The 21,245-nt window shown below is 43.6% G+C and overlaps 1 protein-coding gene across 3 annotated transcripts in view; it reads left to right on the top strand.

The window, feature by feature from the left end:
- Positions 1 to 21,245, top strand: part of SLC20A2 (solute carrier family 20 member 2) — a 143,148-nt gene that overhangs the window by 85,547 nt on the left and 36,356 nt on the right. The gene's annotated exons all lie outside the window — the stretch shown is intronic.

Genomic DNA, 21,245 nt, shown 5'->3' with positions numbered 1-21,245 from the left:
GACGTTGCATTTATGTACATGAGCATTTGATCCTTGCCATCTAGAGCAGGGGCCTCCAAACTATGGCCCTCCATGTGTTGAGGAACTGAAAGTCACTGCAAGACTGACAGCCACAGGCAAGACTCCCAGAGGCAGAGACATGATGGGATTTGTAGTACTTCAACAGGTGGAGGGCCATAGTTTGGAGACCCCTGATCTAGAGTATCTGTCATTGTTGCAAGACCTAGGTAACCATTCTGGGAGGGTCTGTTTTTTATTTCTAGTAAGTATCTATCATGTTATTTTTCAATATTTTTATATTTTTTACACAATCATCCAGCCGTAATCACAATAACTGCTGTAGGGAGTGGCTGGATAGAGGTGCAGCAGATGTTGACATCACTTTGACGTTACTACACTCCCAACACTACACTATATGGCCAAAAGTATTGGGACACCTCTCCAGATCATTGAATTCAGCTGTTTCAATCACCTCCATGGCCACAGGTGTATAAAATCAAGCACCTAGGCATGCAGACTGCTTTTACAAACATTTGTGAAAGCGTGGGTCGCTCTCAGGGATTCAGTGAATTCATGCGTGATACCGTAGGTAGGTTGCCACCTATGCAATAAGTCCATCGTGAAGTTTCCTTGCTACTAAATCTTCCATGGTCAACTGTTAGTGGTATTATAACAAAGTGGAAGCAACTGGGAACAGCAACTCAGCCATGAAGGAGTAGGCCATGTAAAATGACAGAGCAGGGTCAGCGCACAGTCGCCAACTGTCTGCAGAGTGAATAGCTAAAGACCTCCAAACTTCATGTGGCCTTCAGATTAGCACAACAGTGCATAGAGAGCTTCATGGAATGGGTTTCCATGGCAGAGCAGCTGCATCCAAACCTTACACCACCAAGTGCAATGCAAAGCGTCGGATGCAGTGGTGTAAAGCACACCGCCACTGGAAACTAGAGCAGTGGAGACATGTTGTCTGGTGTGACAAATCGTGCTTCTCTGTCTGTCAATCCAATGGACGTGTCTGTGGGAACAGTTTGGGAATGGCTCCTTCCTGTTCCAACAAGACTGCACACCATTGCACAAAGCAAGGTCCATAAAGACATGGATGAGCGAGTTTGGGGTGGAGAAACTTGACTGGCCTGCACAGAGTCCTGACCTCAACCCAGTAGAACACCTTTGGGATGAATTAGAGCGGAGACTGTGAGCCAGGCCTTCTCGTCCAACATCAATGCCTGACCTCACATATGCACTTCTGGAAGAATGGTCAAATATTCCCATAGACACACTCCTAAACCTTGTGGACAGCCTTCCCAGAAGTGTTGAAGCTGTTATAGCTGCAAAGGGTGGGCCAACCCTACAGACCAAGACTGTGACGCCAATAAAGTTTGTGTGTGTAAAGGCAGGCGTCCCAATACTTTTTGGCAATATAGTGTATGTGTAAACATTAGTGTTTAGATTTGTTTCTAAAGCGTGCTTCTATGGAAGTCCGCTGCACATGTGCCGCACGATTGCGACTTGGTAACATACTGCCTTCTGGTATAGCTGTGATATAGCAATCCCAGAAGGTAGCAGGGCCCAGCCTAGGCCAGAAGCCCAAAAGTGCTGCTTTGCAGCACAAAAAAAAAAAACGAAAAAAAATGTTGGTAATTGTTTGAGAGAGGGAGAGGGATAAAGTATAAAATATTGTTACAGAAAGTTCAGTTCCACTTTAAGCCCTGGTTCACACAGGATCCAACTTTGAAATCATGCGACTTGAAGTGAAGTCAGTCAGATGGCAATATGACTTTAGGTGTGACTTCATGGACATCAGTGCAACTTCATGCACAAATGTCTATGCAAGTCGCACCCCAAATCTGCAAAAGCAGTGCAGCAACTACTTTTCTAATTGATGCGACTGATGAAGTCTGAGTCGCATCAGTTAGAGTGGTTCCATTGCTGATCATTGGATGCGATTTGTCATGCGATTTGAACAATCAAATCACATGACAATTCGCATCAGTGTGTGCAGGGCTAAGTGACAGCTGTGAATCTACTGAGGCTGCCCAGCAGCAGTCTCAAGGATTTTTGATGTCTTCTCTACACAAGGGAGCCTTTTACAAGTAAATAGCATGTTTAAAATATTTAAATATATTCTGTAGTTTTGTGGAAAGAGTGTTGGTGAAATAATTGCTCTGGTGGCACGTTTTCTTTAAGCAAGCATACTTTATGGTACGGGTGCACCAAAATTTCGGTGGTCGAAACGTTTTGGCCGAAAACACCCTGTTGGCCAGTATGAAAAAAAGCACTGATACAGGTGCCGAAAAAAACCCCGTACTTCGCCACCTGGTAGTTCAGAGCCTTACCCGAGAAACCACTGAACGATCCCGACACTGGGCATAGAGATTAGTGAGGGAAAGATGGCCTCCACTCATATCTATGCCCTTGGAGGACCGGAGTGATGTCACGTCCGATTCCAGCACCTTGTAAAGTCTTTTTTTTTTTCTTTTTTTTTTTTTTTTTTTTTTTTACCATCTATTGCTTGACCCAATATCTCTCTATAAAGAGGACCTTTCCCTAATTCTTTCTGTCACAAGGGATGCATGCATAGGAATAAAAGTGATTTTAACTTTTTTTTTTTTTTTTTAAAGGGACAGTGTTAAAATAATGAATTAAAAAAAATGTAAAGTGCCCCATCCCCCCGTGCTCGCATGTAGTGGTGAATGCATAGTTAGGCCACACCCACATGTAAACGGTGTTCAAACCACACACGTGAGGTATCTCCATGAACGTCGGAGAAAGAGCAATAATTCTAGCACTATATCTCCTCTAACTTTTTACACTGCTAACCTGTATAAATTTTTAAAGCATCACTGCTTAAGTACCATAGTTTAACGCCATTCCACAAGCGTGCGCAATTTTTAAAGCGTGACATGTTGGGTATCTATGTACTCGCCGTAACATCCTCTTTCATATGTTAAAAAAAACACAATCTATACCCCAATTTTTTTTTTTTTTTTTAATCCGTGTATTTGTTTCCATAAAATATATCATTTTTAAAAACTGCCTATTTTGGTTTTCGGCCAAGTGCATCCTGAATTTTCATTTTGGTGCACCACTACTTCATGGTTGTGTCTTGGGTCCCCAAATTGCACCCACGTGGTAGGAATCTTTTGTTAAAACCATTTTTGTAATAGTTTAGCCCAGGATAACATCCACTAACCTTTTCATTTTTGTTAGTCTGGCATCTCACTTTATCCATCGGTCCTATCGTCGTGTTAATGAAAATTTGGCTTTCTTGATTTTTTTTTTATTGCTGACAGTGTTTTAAAGTTACATTTTGTTTAAAAGCACGTTTGCACTTGTGTAGTGCATACATGAGCGCATAATCGCACAATTATGTATATGTTCAAAAAAAATGTAAAAAATGTGTGGTGCCTTTCATGGTCAATGGCACCTCAGATGTGAAAAACAAGATGTTCAGTTTTGTGCGCAGAAAGAATTGGCAACATAGAAAAGTGATGACCAAAAAAGACCGAGTGGTCCATAGAGTCTGACTGGTTTTTTGTTTGTTTTTTTGTGGGGGGATTTTTTTTTTTTTTTTGTCCTAAGTGTAGATCTATGCCTGTCCCAAGCTTGTTTGAAGCTATTTTCTGTTGACTGGCTCACTATCTCTGCTGGAAGTTTATTCCAAGCATCAACTATCCTTTCAGTAAAATAATACTTTCTGAGATTAGTTTTGAACTTTCCTCCAGTTTAAGGTCATGTTCCCGTGTTCTTGATTGTGGTTTCATTTTGAAAATCCTGCCCTCCTGAACCTTATTCACCCCCTCAATGTATTTTTAAGGTCTCAATCATGTCTCCCTTTTCCCTTCTTTCCTCCAGACTGTACATGTTTAGTTCCCGAAGTCTCTCTTGATCTGTTTAATCCCCCAGAACTCTCACCATTTTTGTTACCCGTCTCTGGACTCTTTCTATCCTATCAATCTTTTTATAAAGAGGTCTCCAGAACTGGGCATAGTATTCTAAATGAGGTCTAACTATAAAGAAATATATATGGAAATCTGGACCTCCTTCCTCCTGCTGATGACCCCTCTAGTGATGCATCCTTGAATTCTATTTGCTTTCCCCACTGCCTGGCCACGCGGTTTCCTCATTTTGCAATCATCTGAAATAGGTACCCCCAAGTCCTTTTCCTCTTTAGTGCTGGCCAACACTGTACCCCCAATGTTGTACTCTCTCAAGGGATGCTTTTCCCCTAGGTGCATTTTTACATTTTGAAACATTGAAGTGTGATTTCCAATTTTTTTCACCAATCTTCTAGTAATGCCAAATCATGATCCATGTTACAGACACCTCCAGGGATATCAACCTTATTGCACACCTTTGTGTCATCAGCAATAAGACATACCTTACCCAAAAAGCATTTAGTTATATCACTGACATATAGATTAAATAGAACAGGACCTAATACAGAGCCTTGGGGTACACCACTAGTGACTAATCTCTGTTCTGAGTGAACCCCATTTACAACCACACTTTGGTATCTATCCTTTAGCCAGCCGCATATCCACTGTACCACCCAATGGCTAAGTCGTAGCTTGTACAACTTTTGTATTAGATCATTATGTGGAACTGTATCAAATGCCTTGTTGAAATCAAGATATGCTATGTCCACAGTGTCACCCTTCTCTAAAAAATGTTTAGTTTTTTTTTTTTTTTACTGTATTACCAATCAGATTAGTCTGACATGATCTGCCCTCAGTAAAGCCATGCTGCTTTTTGGATCCAGCAAGTTGTGTGTTTTTAAGTGATCAATGATTCTTCTTTTTAGAAGTGATTCCATTAACTTGACTACAACCGATGTTAAACTCACTGGCCTGTAATGGCCAGCTTCTACCTTGCTGCCCTTCTTGTGGATAGGTGCAATATTCACTGTCCACCAGTCATGGGGAACTTCTGTTAGAAGAGATTGCTTAAACATGCAGAGCTCAAAAAGATACTTGAGCTTTTTTTTCCATGTTTATCACATGTAGGGCATCTCATCGAAATGAATGCCCTGTGCTAAGCATGAAAATGTGTGCATACGTGGCGTATGGTAGTTTGAATGGGGGTAGAATAATGTTATAACTGATAAAGCTACAACGAAAGGATTGTGTAGACTGAAATAACATTTCTCCTTACAATAGTTAAATCTAGCAGTTTGAATATACAGTACTGCATGATGTTTTCTTCTGATGTATTGAAGATTATTGAAAACTCTGGGTATTTCGAGCATTTCTAATAATGTTGATGCTTTTCAGCTTTTTTATTTTAATTTATTTTAGCTACTGACTATGAAATAACTTCAACTTGCTTTATTTCATAATGTGTTAAAACTTATCCTTTTTGTAGTAAATTGCCTAATAAACATAAACCAACAAATCTTATAGAAAGTTGCTTAAAGAAAAATGGAAACAAGATTTTTATTATTGGGCAGTCTTGAAAACTAGTCATTGTGGAAAATTCTGCTGGGGAAAAAAAAATAGTACTGTGTGGGAGTTTTGGCCAACAGCTTTCTGTAGACATGCAGCTAAGTTGTAGGAGCAGTGAGCTGAAAGGCATGCCTGGAGGGATAAATGTTTAATCGTATGTCTGGGTATTCCACTATCAGAAACTAATGATTCTGCTTGTTATGACTGGTCCTTATAATGTTATCTGCTAATTGCGTAATCATTGCTTGTGAACCTTGAAACGGTATGTTCTTGAAGAAATTACCTCATATAACAACTTACTATGTTTGAAAATACAGCAGTGTTCAAACAAGAAGGGGCATTTTATTCACAGATATTGAATTTTGTTTCATTAAATTTCAGTTTAGAAGGTCTAGTCTGTGTACCTTTTTTTTTTTTTTTTTTTTTTTTTTTTTAATAATATTTTTAAGTGGTATTAAACCCCAAAGCAATAATTTGTTATATTACAGCTTTCCAATTCTTGGATGTGATGGCTGCATTAGTTTTCTTTTTTAACCAGTTGCTGACCGCAGATAGCCGAATGATGGCTACACTGCGGCTGGCCAGTTCTGGGAGGGCGTCATATGACGTCCTCCCAGAACGCGCACTCCTGCGCGCCCCCCGGTGATCTCCGTGATCGCTGTGTTCTATGGACACAGCTGATCACGTGATGTGGTAAAAGGCTTTTTACCACGTGATCAGCCATGTCCAATGACACGCTAATCTGCGGGAAATGCTATTGCCGGTTCTCAGCTGCACTTTCCTCACACTATCAGAACGTGGGGAAAGTACTGCCGAGAACCGGCAGTTGTCAGAGCAGGGATCGGCACCGATAATCAGGGCACTGATGATCAGTGCCACCCATCAGTGCCGCCCATCAGTGCCACCCAGCAGTTGTGCCAGTCAGTGCCCAGCAGTGCCGCCAGTCAGTGCGGCCTATCAGTGCTGACTATCAGTACCCATCATCAGTGCCGCCTATCCATGGCACCTCATTAGTGCTGTCTATCAGTGCCGCTTATTATTGCCCTTCAGTGCTGCCTATCAGTGCAGCCTCATCAACGCATATCAGTAAAGGAGAAAAATTACCTGTGCAAAATTGTATAATAGAAACAAAGAAACCTTTTTTTGTTTTATAGCACAAAAAATAAAACCCCCGGCAGCAAGTAAATACCACCAAAAGAAAGCTCTACTTGTGAGAAAAAAATTATAAAAATTTCATATGGGTACAATGTTGCATGACCACGCAATTGTCATTCAAAGTGCGACAGCGCTGAAAGCTGAAAATTGACCTGGTAAGGAAGGGGGTATAAGTGCCCGGTAGGCTAGTGGTTACTCTTGCTTTCTTCTGTTTCCATCTGGTGATCCAGACAATAAGGCTGCTGTTTTTACAAAAGAAGATGCTCTGATGTTTGTTTAGAGATGGGAATAACCATTCAACACTGGCAGAGGTGCTTACAATGACCAGCTTTTGATTTATTTACAGCGCTGAGCAAACAGTTGGCGCTATATCAATCCTGTATAATAATAATAATAATTTATGTAAAACCTTTTATCCCAAAAGGGATTTCAATGATTCGTAAGCTGCAACAGATTATATTTGAGTTTAATAACGGTTTTTAAAGTGGTTGTAAAGGCTGAAGGGTTTTTTTGTTTTTGTTTGATTTTTTTTTTTTTTTTTTATTTACCTTCGTGCATTCTATGCACGAAGGTAAAAAAAACCTTTTGTGCTGCTCCCCCCACAGCCCCCATAATACCTGATCCCAGTCTCGATTCAGTGATGTGCACAGGAGCCTTGGCTCTTCTGGATCTCTCTCCTCTTTGGCTGAAACACAGCAGCGGGAGTCATTGGCTCCCACTGCTGCTAATCACAGCTGTTGAGAGAGTGGGGGATGGGGCTGAGCTGCCCTCTGTCTTTATAGACACAGAAGCAGCTTAGGAGCAAGCACATGTGAGTACTCTTAGAGCAAGCTGCACTCAGGGGCCAGAAGTGCCAAGAAGAGGAGGATTGGGGTTGTTCTCTGCAAGACTATTGCACAGAGCAGGTAAGTATGACCTGTACCGTATTTTTCGCTCCATAAGACGCACCTGACCATAAGACGCACCTTGGTTTTAGAGGCAGAAAACAAGAAAAAAAATATTCTGAACCAATGGACTGCAGACATAGTACAGGAGATGACCAGAGACTGCGGACACGGTACAGGAGATGACCAGAGACTGCGGACACGGTACAGGAGATGACCAGAGACTGCGGACATAGTACAGGAGATGACCAGAGACTGCGGACACGGTACAGGAGATGACCAGAGACTGCGGACACGGTACAGGAGATGACCAGAGACTGCGGACACGGTACAGGAGATGACCAGAGACTGCGGACACGGTACAGGAGATGACCAGAGACTGCGGACACGGTACAGGAGATGACCAGAGACTGCGGACACGGTACAGGAGATGACCAGAGACTGCTGACCTTTGGGGAGGGAGGGGGAGCGGGTACCTGAATTTGACAGGTACCCGCTCCCACTTCCGCGGAGTTGTCCTCCCTTTAATGTGGGCACCCGGCTGACAGCTGGGTGCCCAGTGCGCATGCGCAAGAAGCGTTGTGCTTTGTGATTGGTCCGGCGCCTTCTGGGACCTGTCATGTGTCCCAGAAGACGACATACCATTCACAAAGTGCAACGCTTCTCGCGCATGCGCACTGGGCACCCGGCTGTCAAGCCGAGATCCTACACTAAAGAAGCCGGTGCGGGAAGACTGCAGCGCTGGACCGAGGAACAGGTAAGGTCCTGCTGCAGAGCTGAGCGGCCGACCCGGTATTCTGACGCGGCGGTGGAAATACCGGACCGGCCGCTCCATATTCGCTCCATAAGACGCACTGACATTTTCTCCCCTTTTTTGGGGGGAAAAAAGTGCGTCTTCTGGAGCAAAAAATACGGTATATGGTTGCTTGTTTGTTTTTAAAAACCCAAGCCTTTAATATTTGCTTCAGTCATTCCCCTTCTAGCTGCTTTTCTCTTTTCCTCTGGAGCAGCTGCTGTAGGGTATAGTGTATTCAGTGTGTAGTAGGTATTGCCCAGAATGGTAAAAGACTAGGCTTCAGAGACTTGAAATGGAAGAAGTGAAGTTTGGTGACCTAATGAAATCAGAGGGAGCTGGAACTATATGGAGAGGATCTAGAAAGAAAATGCCAAGGATTAGAAAAGGAGCCAATAGTTAAGCAGAGAGAGCTGGATGGAGACCTATTACTCTGACATTCAAGAGTTGAAAGACTAAAGGAACAGATGGGAATCCCCTACTTCATTCATTCAAAGTAGATTAGGGCATGATGTTCCCAATACAATGTTCTTGGCAACAAGATTAACATTTTAGCAACAGTGTGGCCCTGTACTCTTTGGCAGTGACTAGCTCTTGGTGCCCAACCTGCACTCCTCGGACCCTAGGTATTTACTAAAGCCATTGAAGGGGCAATATTTTTTACAGTGGTTAAAGTAGTTCTAAAGTTAAAATGTTTATTTAATTTGATGCATTCACTGCATTAAAGTGATTGTAAAGGATCACATTTTTAAAAAATAAGAAACATGGTATACTTGCCTGCTCTGTGCAGTAGTTTTCCGCAGAATAGCTCCAATCCTCCTCTTCTAGGGTCCCCCACTGGCGCTGCTGGCTCCTGTTCTTCTCCCCCCTCCAGCATATGCCCCCATTGCAAGCTGCTTGACACTAGCCGCTAGGCCCTGCCCCTGTTCTCTCCTCACTGACTATGATCAACGGCAGTGGGAGAGAGCCAAGAGCGCTTCTACTTTCGTGCACAGCGACTGGCTAACCGAGGTGCGCACGTGCGGCTGTGACAGGTGAAGAGGGAATAAAGGGGACTTAACTTTGAATATATATAAAACCATATATAAGATCAGGCGTGCCACACTTTCACAGCCCACACTACCTTTGGCCACCACCAGATGGAGACTCCACTGCAATCCAGCAGGTCGACCACACACTGGCAGATACAAATCTTACATACAATCTGGTGCACTGATTAGAGTTGAGGACCAGCTTAGTAATTACACACCCTTCTAAGGTTCCTCCAGCTAGCTAAAGCTTGAACCCAGCTGTTAACCCTTCTACTGTCCACACCCCCCCCCCCCCCCCGTACCAGACCCACCACCAAAAGGTAGCCTGCCACCACACAACAGTTTATTCGCAGAGCGGTCTGCTGGGACACCCCACACACACAGATCTCCGTCTGGCCAATCTGTTACCTTTTACAATCTGCACGCAATCTGCCCACACACAGTGCAATTGCATACGGATTGGCAATGGGCTTGACCGAGCGTTTAAAGGCACTAAAATACAATACAATCTAATCCAATCTCTCTGATCCAATCTCTCCTGAAGATATGAGCACCTGCTTAAATACACAGAAGTCACTAATTATTTTAAGATTTAATTTCCTGAAATGGGCAGTGCATAAAATATGTACAAAATACAAGAAGACCCACAAATGACTATTCACTATAAAGTAAAAGGGAATAAAAGACAGAAGTAAAACTTTACCAGTATTTACCCTGTGACTGGAGCAAGTCAGAGAATCAGCAATCCGTTGGTCGATCGAACCAGCTCCGTATGAATAGCCAATGTCCCAATGCCCGGGTACTCCTTTTTATCTGGATATGGACGTAGGCGGAACATTAGTCCTCGGCCAATCGACCATGGGGAGCTGCTCCTGCACCCACCCACAGGATGCTCTGGTTGCTGACCTACCCAAGTTCAATCGGACCAAGGCCGGCCCAAACACCAAGTCGGGGATTGAACTTCCGACACCAGCGCATCGGCCCGATCGCGACCGTACCAAACACCATTCGACTGTCGCAATCCATCGCCACCTAACGATTCCCTACATTTTCCTGGCATTCTACCTAAGCCACAATTATGGTTTTTATATGCAGATGTAGCGCACAGAATGCCCTACAGGAAGGGAGCATGTTCATCTCTCTGCAACTAATATTTTAGCTTTTTTGAAGGATGAAAACGTACTTCTTTGTATGTATATTCCTTTTAGAGCTTTCAGTGTCAGGCAGACAACCAGTCTGCTGTCATTTCCTCCAAACCGATTTTCCCAGAAGGTGACAACCTTAACACAAAAGGTGTCACATCCAGGAAGCCGGGCTTTTCAGAAGGCAAGTGATGGTAATTGATGACCACTGTCTAAGTACATCTGACTGAATATACATCTAATCTACTCAAATCTGTACATTTATGTCACACGTGCATGCACTATGGTTACGATTACATATTGCTACTGATCACATCTCATCTACTCAAATCTTACACGTACGTTACATCTCCCCTCTTCCAGACGACGCATAGCTGAGCCTAAATGGGTTGGCTAACGCGTCTGCCAGGAAGGTTCCCTAGGTTGGGGGGAGCTCTCCCAGCTAAAGCTTGACACTGCCGACAGCTCAGCCCGTCCCCCCTGCCGATGGGAGAGGGCTCCTGTACAGCTCTCTGACTGATCCTAAAGGGTTTGGTCACCACTGGCCAGCAGATCACCCCGTGGATGCATTTCATCCACTGGCCTCCAACTTTCTACTGGATGGGTACAGGCAAACCTGTCTTTGTGTGCTGTCATCATTTCCAGCCACTGGCCAGGGTCATCTGGTGGTTCTCTATTAGCTGCAACACCCAGATGCCTGAGCCTGGCATAAGGTTGTTCCTGGGTGATCGGGTCCTGGTTCCATGGCTTGGATACCAGAACCTCCACCCTCTGACCTGTCTCCTACACTTCTGCTCTTTCTGCTTCAGCCAGAGACCGGTCAGCACAACCCCTGAGTTCCTCCGGGCTGACATCCAACCTATCAGCCAGTGAGAATACAGTGTTGTCAGATACAGTCTCTGAGAAAGCAGATTCAGAGGGGGTCAGTGCTCCCCCATCATCCTGTGATCCTCCCTTTGCTGTGCACAGCAATGAATCCTCAATCATGATACTCATAGCTGTGGGGACAAAGGATAAATCCACAGAAGACTTTATTCCACCAGGGGTCATTCTCTGACCTGTGCCACACCCTTCTACTCTGTCTTCCTCAGCAGAACATCTGTCAGCGCAACCCCTGAGCTCCTCCTGGCCAACCTCAAACCTATCAGCCTGGAAGTGCTCAGTGATGTCAGCTGCAGCTGCTGAGGTGGAAGAGACTGATTGGGCTGAATTTGCCCCAACATCCTGCCGATTTCCCTCTGCAACACACAGAAATGAGTCTGCACTGGCAGCATCCGCGACTGTGGTGACAGAGGGGAAAGTTACAGGAGAAAGGATTCACTAGGGGTTGTCCTCCGTCCCACGTCACACACTTCTACCCTATCCTCAGCAGAGCGTCTGTCGGCACACCTGAGTTCCTTTTGGGCTGGCATCAAATGTAACAGCCTCTGGAAACTCAGTGCCTTCAGCCACAGCTACTGAGGGGGTAGAGTCGGAATGAGTCAGACTTAAACCCTCACCCTGTGGTCCCTCCTCTGTGCTCCACAGCCCAGTATCCAAAATGGCATGACTGGTATCTGTGGGGACAGGGGAGCAGACAAAAGAAAACTTCATCCCACAAGGGGATAGAGGCACACAACACTGGTCTATACCAGGACTTACTGAAACACAATGTGCCTTTTGCCCATGCAACCCCATCCTGCCATCCACCGCTGGCGGTCCTTCAGCAAAACCCCTGAGATCCTCTGGGCTGCCATCAATTTTCACAGCCGCAGGGGACCTAGAGCTATTTGCCCGGTGGACAACAGTCTGATGAGACCTTAGGGACCAACCCAGTTAGATTGGGGCCATCCACAGACAGTTCCTCTGTAGCAGTGGGCAATGACTGGTCCGGGGCCACCTGGTGGGCACCCCGAGTCACCACTGCAGCAGAGGGAAGGTCTGCCTTGCACATGTCATTACATTTGGAATCACATAAAACATCAGTTACAGAGTCCTCTGCGACTTGAAACTCTTCTCCAGGCCTTGTCTCCAGACATCCACTAGAGCCAGGCCCTGGTACACAGTCTTTCACCCCCTGACCCTCCCCAGAATTCCCAGTGTGCATTGAGTCACTCAACAGTACGTTACGTGAATCCGAGGCCTCAGGTGGAAATGTAGACTTCAGGGGTGTTGACTTTGACTTGTTCTGGGTTACCAACCGCCCCAGGTCAGTACCCGATAGTATGTTAGTGGTATCTGCTATGCCCACTTCTCTCACTTTGCTTCTGGATCCTTGGGGCAAAGCAACACAAGCTGTAGGAAGTACAGGGGGTGATTCCTCCAACCCCTATAACTGGCTTTCTTTGGGACTACTTCCTCACGACTCCTCCATCCAGAAAGAGCTAGGACATCCTTGGGTCCCTTATCTCGGAGTCCAGCTGAAACATTGTTGCCTGCGGTAACTGGCTGCAGGCTATCCACATGGCCTCCTTCATTAGTGGGATCTGCTCTGCCCACTTTCACTTGACTTCCAGATCCCTGGCTCAAAGAAACACAAGCCATAGGCACAGCAGGGATGGCTCCTCCAGCCCCTGTGACAGCCACGCCTTCCACTGGGATCACATCCTCACAGCTCCTCAATTCTGGAAAAGCTAGGGCATTCTCTGATCACGTACCTTGTAGTCCAACTGTAACGCTGTTAATTGCAGTAAATAGTGGTCGGTTATCCGCTCGGCCTCCTCCATTTTCTCCAAGAAGAAACACAGTAGGAGGTACATTTTCCACTTTTGCTGGTGGGCTAGATATTCTCAGGTTTGGACAGGGCCGTGCATAATGTCCCACTTGGTTACAGATAACACACTTCCAGGTCTCCATAAATGTAGGTCTGGCTCTTGTAGTTCTTGATGCAGATGGAGGAAACAATGCATTACCCTGCTGGATTTGGACCCTCTCGGCTTTGTGCCTTCTCTGTTTGCTCCACCCACTGTTGGTGCTTTCTCTTAATTTGTAGTAACTCGGAAATGAGCTGAAACTGCAACTCGAGGTTATCACTTCCCAAAAGCTGTAGGGCTGTTCCCAGACAAAAATCCTTGTACCGAGAGGGTTTGAGAACAGTCAGATCGATTCACGCAGTCATCTGGAGTGGCACAGTTGCAGGGTTCCACCGACATGGTGAGCTCTTCTAACGCCATCTCTATCAGAGCACCTAGGAGCTGGTACCTTGTCTTGCCAACTGTATTGATGCCCTTTAGATCACAGAGGTCAATCAGTCTCATCGGGTAGTCTCAGGTACCGGCGTATTAACTGATCTTCCTGGGTTACCATCTTCACGTTTTTGCCCAAATAAAAGATAGAAAAAGAAAAACAAAGGGGGGGGGGGAGCAAATAGCCAAGTATGTCTTCTACAAAACAAAAATTTTGCACTGAGTGCGCTTCTGTAGGTCAGTCGCTTCTACCAAGCTTCCAACCTTTAGTACATGGGTTAAATGAATAAACCATGCACTAATGTACTAAGCAGATTCTGTACACTGCCGCCAATCTGTACCGAGAGGGTCCACGATCCTTATGGATGTTCTCTTGTCACAGGAGAAAGATGCCACATAAGCTCCCTTCAGTAACACCACTTTATCCGCTCAGGTTCCTCCTGGCACAGGTACCAAAATACAGCTCACTCCCCACTCAGGATCATATTAATAAGACAGAAAAAAGATCCGTGTGTATTGCCAGCACTCTAGTACAAAATATGCAGAAGGATTGAAGTTTAAAGGAGAAGTTCACCTCCTGATGTGCGATCCACACTCCGAACTGCCAGCCAGCAACCGACCAAATGCTACACAGGAAGACAAACTACAAGGTCCATCATGCCTTGCGAAACCCAGTGATTGACACCCGGGGCCTCGATCGGCTGCGCGGGTAGGGCGGGCGTGCGCCTCATACCCAGAAATGCAGAATTGCATATATATACGCGATCCTGTGCACATGCACCGCCCTGCAGCAGTAAATCTACTGTGGGCTGTCCAAAAGCGGTTAATCCTCCAACCACCCTCTATTCATAGATTACTTTTCATTCATAGGAGCGATAGAACAGCCTCTAAGAAAGAAAGGCACACATTGTCAGGCAGTCTTTAGGAGTGCCTATCACAGCTTCCTTGGTTCTAATAACCCCTTCCACACTGAAATATTACAGAGAGATGTCGGGGGGAGTGGGTGGTAGGAGAGCACAGACAGATCACATCGCACTGCTAGTATGTGTGTAAATATATTATATATAAATATTTTAATTAAATTTAGGCTTTTAATGCTGTCTGTGACCCCACAAGGCAAATTCTCTGTTTGTCCTGGTGACCATTGTCAGAAATTTGCATTTTTTTGGTGCTGTCAACTACAAAAACAGGTGAGGGGAAATCTTCCAATGGGGACACCTTTTCTACTCACCTTTTCTACTGACAACTGTCTAAGAAGGGAATTGTCCTGACTTTGTAGAGATTTTTGCCTTTTTTTTCTGTTGCCTCTGAGACTGAATATGAAAAGAAATTGAAAAATAAACTTGATGGATTTTAACATTCTCTGCTGCATCCAGAACTAATTAGGAAAAGAAGGATTTTGGCTGCACATACTCAAAACTGCAGTTGTGCTTCACAATCTGTTGGTTTTACAATTTTTAATTTTTTGTTTCAACACAGCTAGCAAAAATTTCAGTTACTGAGCTGGCCTAATCCCCAAACATTTTCTGTGACAAGAGTGTACCATTTGTGGACAGGCATTCCTAGAATCCCTATCTCTCTTCTTTTGTAATTGGGTTACTGATGCAAGCCCTGTATAGTCTTCTGGAAAATTTCGACCTTTGCACATGTACTGCTCATGTAGATGGGCATTTTTGTCAAAGGCAGCTTTTTCTATTTGAATGCAGTGCCTTTCAAACTCATGTGTTTGAATAGAAAGCATAATGCTTGACAGGAAAAGGGTGCATTTGACCTGCCATGCGTTTCTTCAGACACCGCAACTCAAAGCAGTTTAAACACAGTCTCTGTCAATGTACATGTATATATGATGCTAAAAAGCTGGGGTGGCAGATGGGGAAAAAAAAATTAATCCTATTCGAAGTCTGATGAGAGTCGCGCTACATGGCTGCAGCCCCCTTGGAGAGTATAGGATGTGCATGCTGTAGTCTAAAACAAGAAAGGGAAAAGAGTGCAACCTCCTGAGTGTAGACATTTTATTAAAATCAAGTAAAGGGTTCAAATGCACTCACATCAAGTGGATAAAAGCATGTGACATCCTTCAGTCCCATCTGCAAAGCTTGGCAGAATCACGGCTGGAGTTGTGGTAGAACTGTGCCAGGAGGTGTGCTGGATGGTCTTGTGCAGAAAGGTTACTACAGAAGCTCTGCTGAAGATGACAGGGCAGTACCGAAGACGGGCAGGATGGAAAAGCGTCTTCAGGAAGCCTGCATGGGATACCTTGCTAACCAGAGACCGGAACCGAGGCGGAGATGCAGGGGAGGACCAGTAGGATGATGTGAAGGGTGTGGCTATGAATTTCAGGCATTAAGGACTGCCCCCTTGTTTGAGGTTCAGCAGAGACCTGTTGAATTTCAATCCATGTATGGGCAGGGAGATAGATTGTACAGAAGTTGATTTTTGTTCTACTTCTGTACAACCGCCCTGTTGGATTTTTCCCACTCAGTTTTTGCAGTCTTACCCAGCATTGCTGATGTGTGTATTCTGACAGCGGGGACGTCTTCCCGCTGCCAGAATACATTAGCTAAGTGGGGATGAAACTGATCTTTGAGCTGCCTAAGGAAGCATCTAGCTTCATGGGATAAAGTACTACATGTACGTTGTCCAATGATGCATTTCCTCATGTGCCTTATCCCATGATGGGTCTTTAAGCTTGTTCACATCAAGATAGGGAATCCAAAGTGTAGTTTCTTGTGGGTGTGCTAAAAACATCCTTTGTATTCTCATGCCTGTGTTTTTGTTTTCTTTTTGTTTCTCTTGTCTGCTTTCTTTGTGGAAAATCTAAGTAGACTGGACCTAGTTATCAATTTTTTCAATCAAAACAAGCAAAAACAAAAAAAATCAAAACCTGACCAACATTCTTTTTTTTATGCAGCACTTGCTTGTTTAACTTTTTAACGTAAGTGACTTTGCTGGATATTTCCTTTTTTGCTTTTTGGGGTTTTTTAGGGTTTTTTTTGTTGTTCATACTGCTTAGTTTTAAAAATGTTTGTTATAAAATGAAGACTTTTGTGCAGGAAATGGAAAACTCAAACATATCTTTTACTGTTTGTCATTAAATTGTTATAGAATGGATGCTCACAAATACTTAGTCTAATGCAATATACTGACCATTAGAGCCAATAAATGAGTCTTAGAATTGGAGTAATATTATGCCTTTTTATAGTAAAGGCATTTGAAATGATGACTAGAGAATTAGAATAGAGAAAGAGGGACAAGTTTGGGAAAGGAATGTTTGCGTTTTGTTTTTGTTTTTTTGTTTTGTTTTTTTATCCCTTTTCACTGAACTTTCTAGAAAAGTTCACAGGGACCTGTGGCCTCTAAGGATAAATATTTTGTGTTCTGTTGCATGCAGGATACTTTTTAATGCTTTAGCCTACAAATCATATTATTTTAAAGATATAATCTAGCATGAATATTGTGGATACATTTTTAATTCTTTTTGCTGCTTTTCTTCCTCAGGCCCCTGTGCCATCTTTGGCTGTGCTGGCCTGTGTAAGAGCTGGCAAGAGCTCTCAAAGGACAAGTTCACCTTTTTGGAGAATGTTGCATGTTCCTCCTGTACTTAAGGTGTGGAAAATGTAACCTACTCCTGCTGCCTCTTCCTCCAAGCCCACCCCCCTTGTGACAGTGAGCAGGGGATCTTCTCACTGTCACAATTCAAAAATAGCCCTGTTTGCGGGTCTCCACTCCCATGACCATGTCATTCATTCACAGTTTCCTTTGAATTAATTACCTACATGTACCATCAGCCACTGCAGCAGATGGCTTATAGTTCAGAATGGACTGTGAGGTCACAGATGAGCACCCTTGCAGTTCATTCACAAGCCCTTCAGCTTTCAAGCTGACAGTCTGTATAGAGGTTTGGGCTGAAAGCTGCAGGGCTTATCTGCTGAAGCCTGGCATTGCACCCTTGATCCATTGATCATAGGTGCAATGCTTTCCAGGCTCCTGCAGGAAAAAAAATGCAGAAATTTATGCAGGAAAAAAATGTATTCATTTTGTTTTATTTATTTTTTCTAAATAGGTGAAGTAATCTTTTAAATTAAAAATACAGCAGCGTTGTGTTTTTGATCTGTTTTGCCTACAATGCAAACTCGGGTCAAACAAATCCTCACAATGACCGTCTATACTGCACTATTGAAGCAAATGGGAATCTCTAACTTTTGTTTAATGTGGGTTTCAAAAACAAGAAAACATTCTGTCGATTTGAGTTCCCAAATCGCCCTACAACTGAAATTCCAGTGTTTTGCATCTGTTGCTAATAAATTGATTTCATGCACACAGTTTATAGTGGCAGCACAGAAAAAAAAAAACACCAGAACATTCTTCCTCTATGAGCTTTCTTTCATTATGCAGATTTTTCCTTCACTTTCTGTCTGGTGAAATCAAGGTCATGACAGAAAGTAAAGATAAATCTCTTCAACAGAGCTTTGGATGGCTGTAGAACTAGGGATGCACGGAAATTTCGGTGGCCAAAACGTTGCGGACGAAAACACCCCTTTGGGCCGTTGGCTGAATGAAAAAAAAGCACCGATACAGGTGCGGGAAAAACCTGTCCCTCGCCACCACCGGCCGCCGCTCGGTAGTTCTCAGCCTTGCCTGAGAAACCATCGATCCTGGTGCTGGGCATAGAGATGAGTGAAGGAAAGATGGCTGCCACTCTATGCCCTTGGAGGACCAGAGTGATGTCCCTTCCCGTTTCCAGTCATTTTTTTTTTTTTTTTTTTAAAGCACTAGATCAATGTGGTTTTTTTGGTTTTTTTTTTTTTTTTTGGTTTTTTCTCTCTAATGCTTTGCATTGCAGAGGAGAGATGTGGGGTGTTATTGATTATTTCTATCACAGGGGATGCATGCATTCCTTGTGATAAGAATAAAAGTGTATAAAATTTTTTTAAAGGGACAGTGCAAAAAACAAAACAATAAAACATTAAATACATTTTTTTTAAAAAAAAAGTTTAAAGTGCCCCCGCGTGCTCGCACACAGTGGTGAACGCATACGTAGGCCGTGCCCACATATGTAAACCGTGTTCATACCACACGTGAGGTATCGCCACGAACGTCGGCAAGAGCAATAATTCTAACACTAGACCTCCTCTGTAACTTTACACTACTAAGCTGCAGAAATTTTTAAAGCATTACCCATGGAGATTTTTAGGTACTGCGGTGTCACGCTAGTCCACGAGCGTGCGCAATTTTAAAGCGTGACACGTTTGGTATCTATTTTACTCACTGTAATATCCTCTTTCATATTTCCCAAAAAAATTGGGATATATATATATATATATATATATATATATATATATATATCCCAATTTATATATATATATCCCAATTTATATATAAAACCAAAATGCACAGTTTTTTTAAAAATGAATAATTTTTTGGGGGAAAAAAATACACTGATTTTAAAAAAAAAAAAAATTATATCTATATATTTTTTTTATTTTTAATCAGTGTATTTTTTTTTCCCAAAAAATTTATTCATTTTTAAAAACTGCGCATTTTGGTTTTCGACCAAGTGCATTTAGAATTTTCGGTATCGGCGAAATTTTCGGTGCACCATTATGTAGAACCTCTAAAGCAGGCATGGCTAAATGGTGGACTGCCGTCCGCATCTGGACCAACTCACGGTCTTGTCTAGACCGCTGCGTTCCCGCCATTCAGAAGACTGTTGTGCCCTGCAGCTGTCACTACTGTCATTCTCATGATGAAGGGTTTGCTTCCTGATTTAACAAGCAGGTGATTGGCTGGTTGCAGCTCCTGCCCACTGTCCAGGCCAGCTGTCCCTCCTGCTCTCTGCCCTGCCTGTGTAATATAGGACAGGAGGGAGGCAATGTGAAGAGAGGCTGCTTAAGACAGTGGACCCAAGAACAGTAAGATGGGGAGATAAGCACAGTTATTGGGGGGGCACTGAGGACCGGTATATGGGGGACCTAAAGTAATGGGGAGCTGAGGAGAAATATGGGGAGGTCAAGGACACTGAGGATAGAGCTTAGGACAGTTTTAGGGGGCTTAGGGCAGCAAAGACAGTAATGGGGGGGCGAAGGACAGCAATGGGGCCAGAGCACCGTAATGTGAAGAGGACGTGCATGCACGTTGTAGGTAGGGCAGCCCAAAGGGCAACTCTACATGTGAGAGAGTCCCTGGCCTTTTTTTTTTTTTTTTTTTTTTTTTCGTGCTGCACCAAGCCTCATGTTGCTTCAGCACCATGCAGTTTGGTGCATGCGAACGTTTGCCATAGGTGGCGATGTGTGGGGGTGCATTTAAGAATGAATGGCACTCTTGCATGTTCACTAAAGTGCAGCACATTTCTATGCAGGTCAAGATCACGTTAGATTTCATGTAAACTTGGTGTAAGAAGAGGGGGGGTTGTGATGTGAACAATGAGTCATCGCACAAACGTGATCTGGAAGAATATTTTACTGGCTGGACTTCCATGAATTTTAATTCAGTAGCCCTGTCATAGAGATTCCCATTATTCACCTCTCTGTCAACAACTAAAAAAAGTGCCTGGATTGAAGAAGTGTAGCTTTGCTTCATTGTTGTAGGATTATGTGCACATAAAGTAATGACATTATTGTGCTGCTCCTGAAATGGCATCATCTGAGTTCCCATCATCAAACCTTCACATAGGAATATTCAGATGGCAAAGATAATATTTCACAAATCCCCATGCATCCTGCTGGTGATGGCTTCATTCTGATATTACTCCTACAGATTTGATGGCAGTCATAAATGCTTATTCCTATGCAGTCAGTGCTTTCAGCTTAGTATTGCTGCATGATTAAATTTCATACACAAAACATTAGAGTGCAATATCGCTTTTGCTTTAAAGTCTACTGCCATGATTTTATTTATTTATTTTTTTTTTTTTAAGGCTCGTCTATACTGGTGGCAACCCTTGCCTCTCCTTTTCAGAGGGCTTTTGACAGGTGGCTGGGAGGCAATGTGTAGCTTCCCCACATCCTGTTTTTAACCATGAAAAGCCCCCACCAGAGCACCTTAGAAGGGTTATAATTTTTGCTGCAGTATGCGTACTTCTCCCTCTGGCTCTGTGTAAGGTTAAGGGGGGGGGCGATAAAACCATGTCTTTACCACACCTAGCTACATGTGTGAACAAGCTCTAAAGGCTAGTGAAACAGTAGAATACAATTCATAGCAGCTGTCATAATTTCAGGCAAAGCTGTTCAGATGCTGCAGCACTATTTTTTTTTAATGCTGTGCCCAGCAGATGAGGAACATAAAGCTATTGGCTAGTTTTGGTGACTATCTCTATGGGCCTTTACAGTTCCTCCCTGAGTGAAAAGGAGAAAATCTAAACATTGCATCAAGAAGTATTTTCTGGTAAAAAGTACAAAAAAAACCAACTTACTGTAATCATTATATTTTCCATTTTAAAATGGAACTCCAGCCTTCACCTTCAACCTACTTTGCACAGTTGTACAGGCTCTTAAAATTGCTTACTCTTTATGTGACCTTCTTAAAATGTACTTTAAAAGCTGTAGCAACTCAGGCAGAGCCTGACTTATTTTGTCTGGAGGATGTCCAGTATTATCTAACTCTTTCCTTCCCAGCCTTATTGTCCCTGGCCTG

This window comes from Staurois parvus, unplaced genomic scaffold (assembly GCF_062004578.1).
Source record: "Staurois parvus isolate SC_StPar_1 unplaced genomic scaffold, SC_StPar_1.0 ptg000013l, whole genome shotgun sequence".
NCBI classification, from domain to species: Eukaryota; Metazoa; Chordata; class Amphibia; order Anura; family Ranidae; genus Staurois; species Staurois parvus.
Note: the sequence above shows the minus strand (reverse complement) of the source record. Positions and strands in the feature narration are given on the sequence as shown.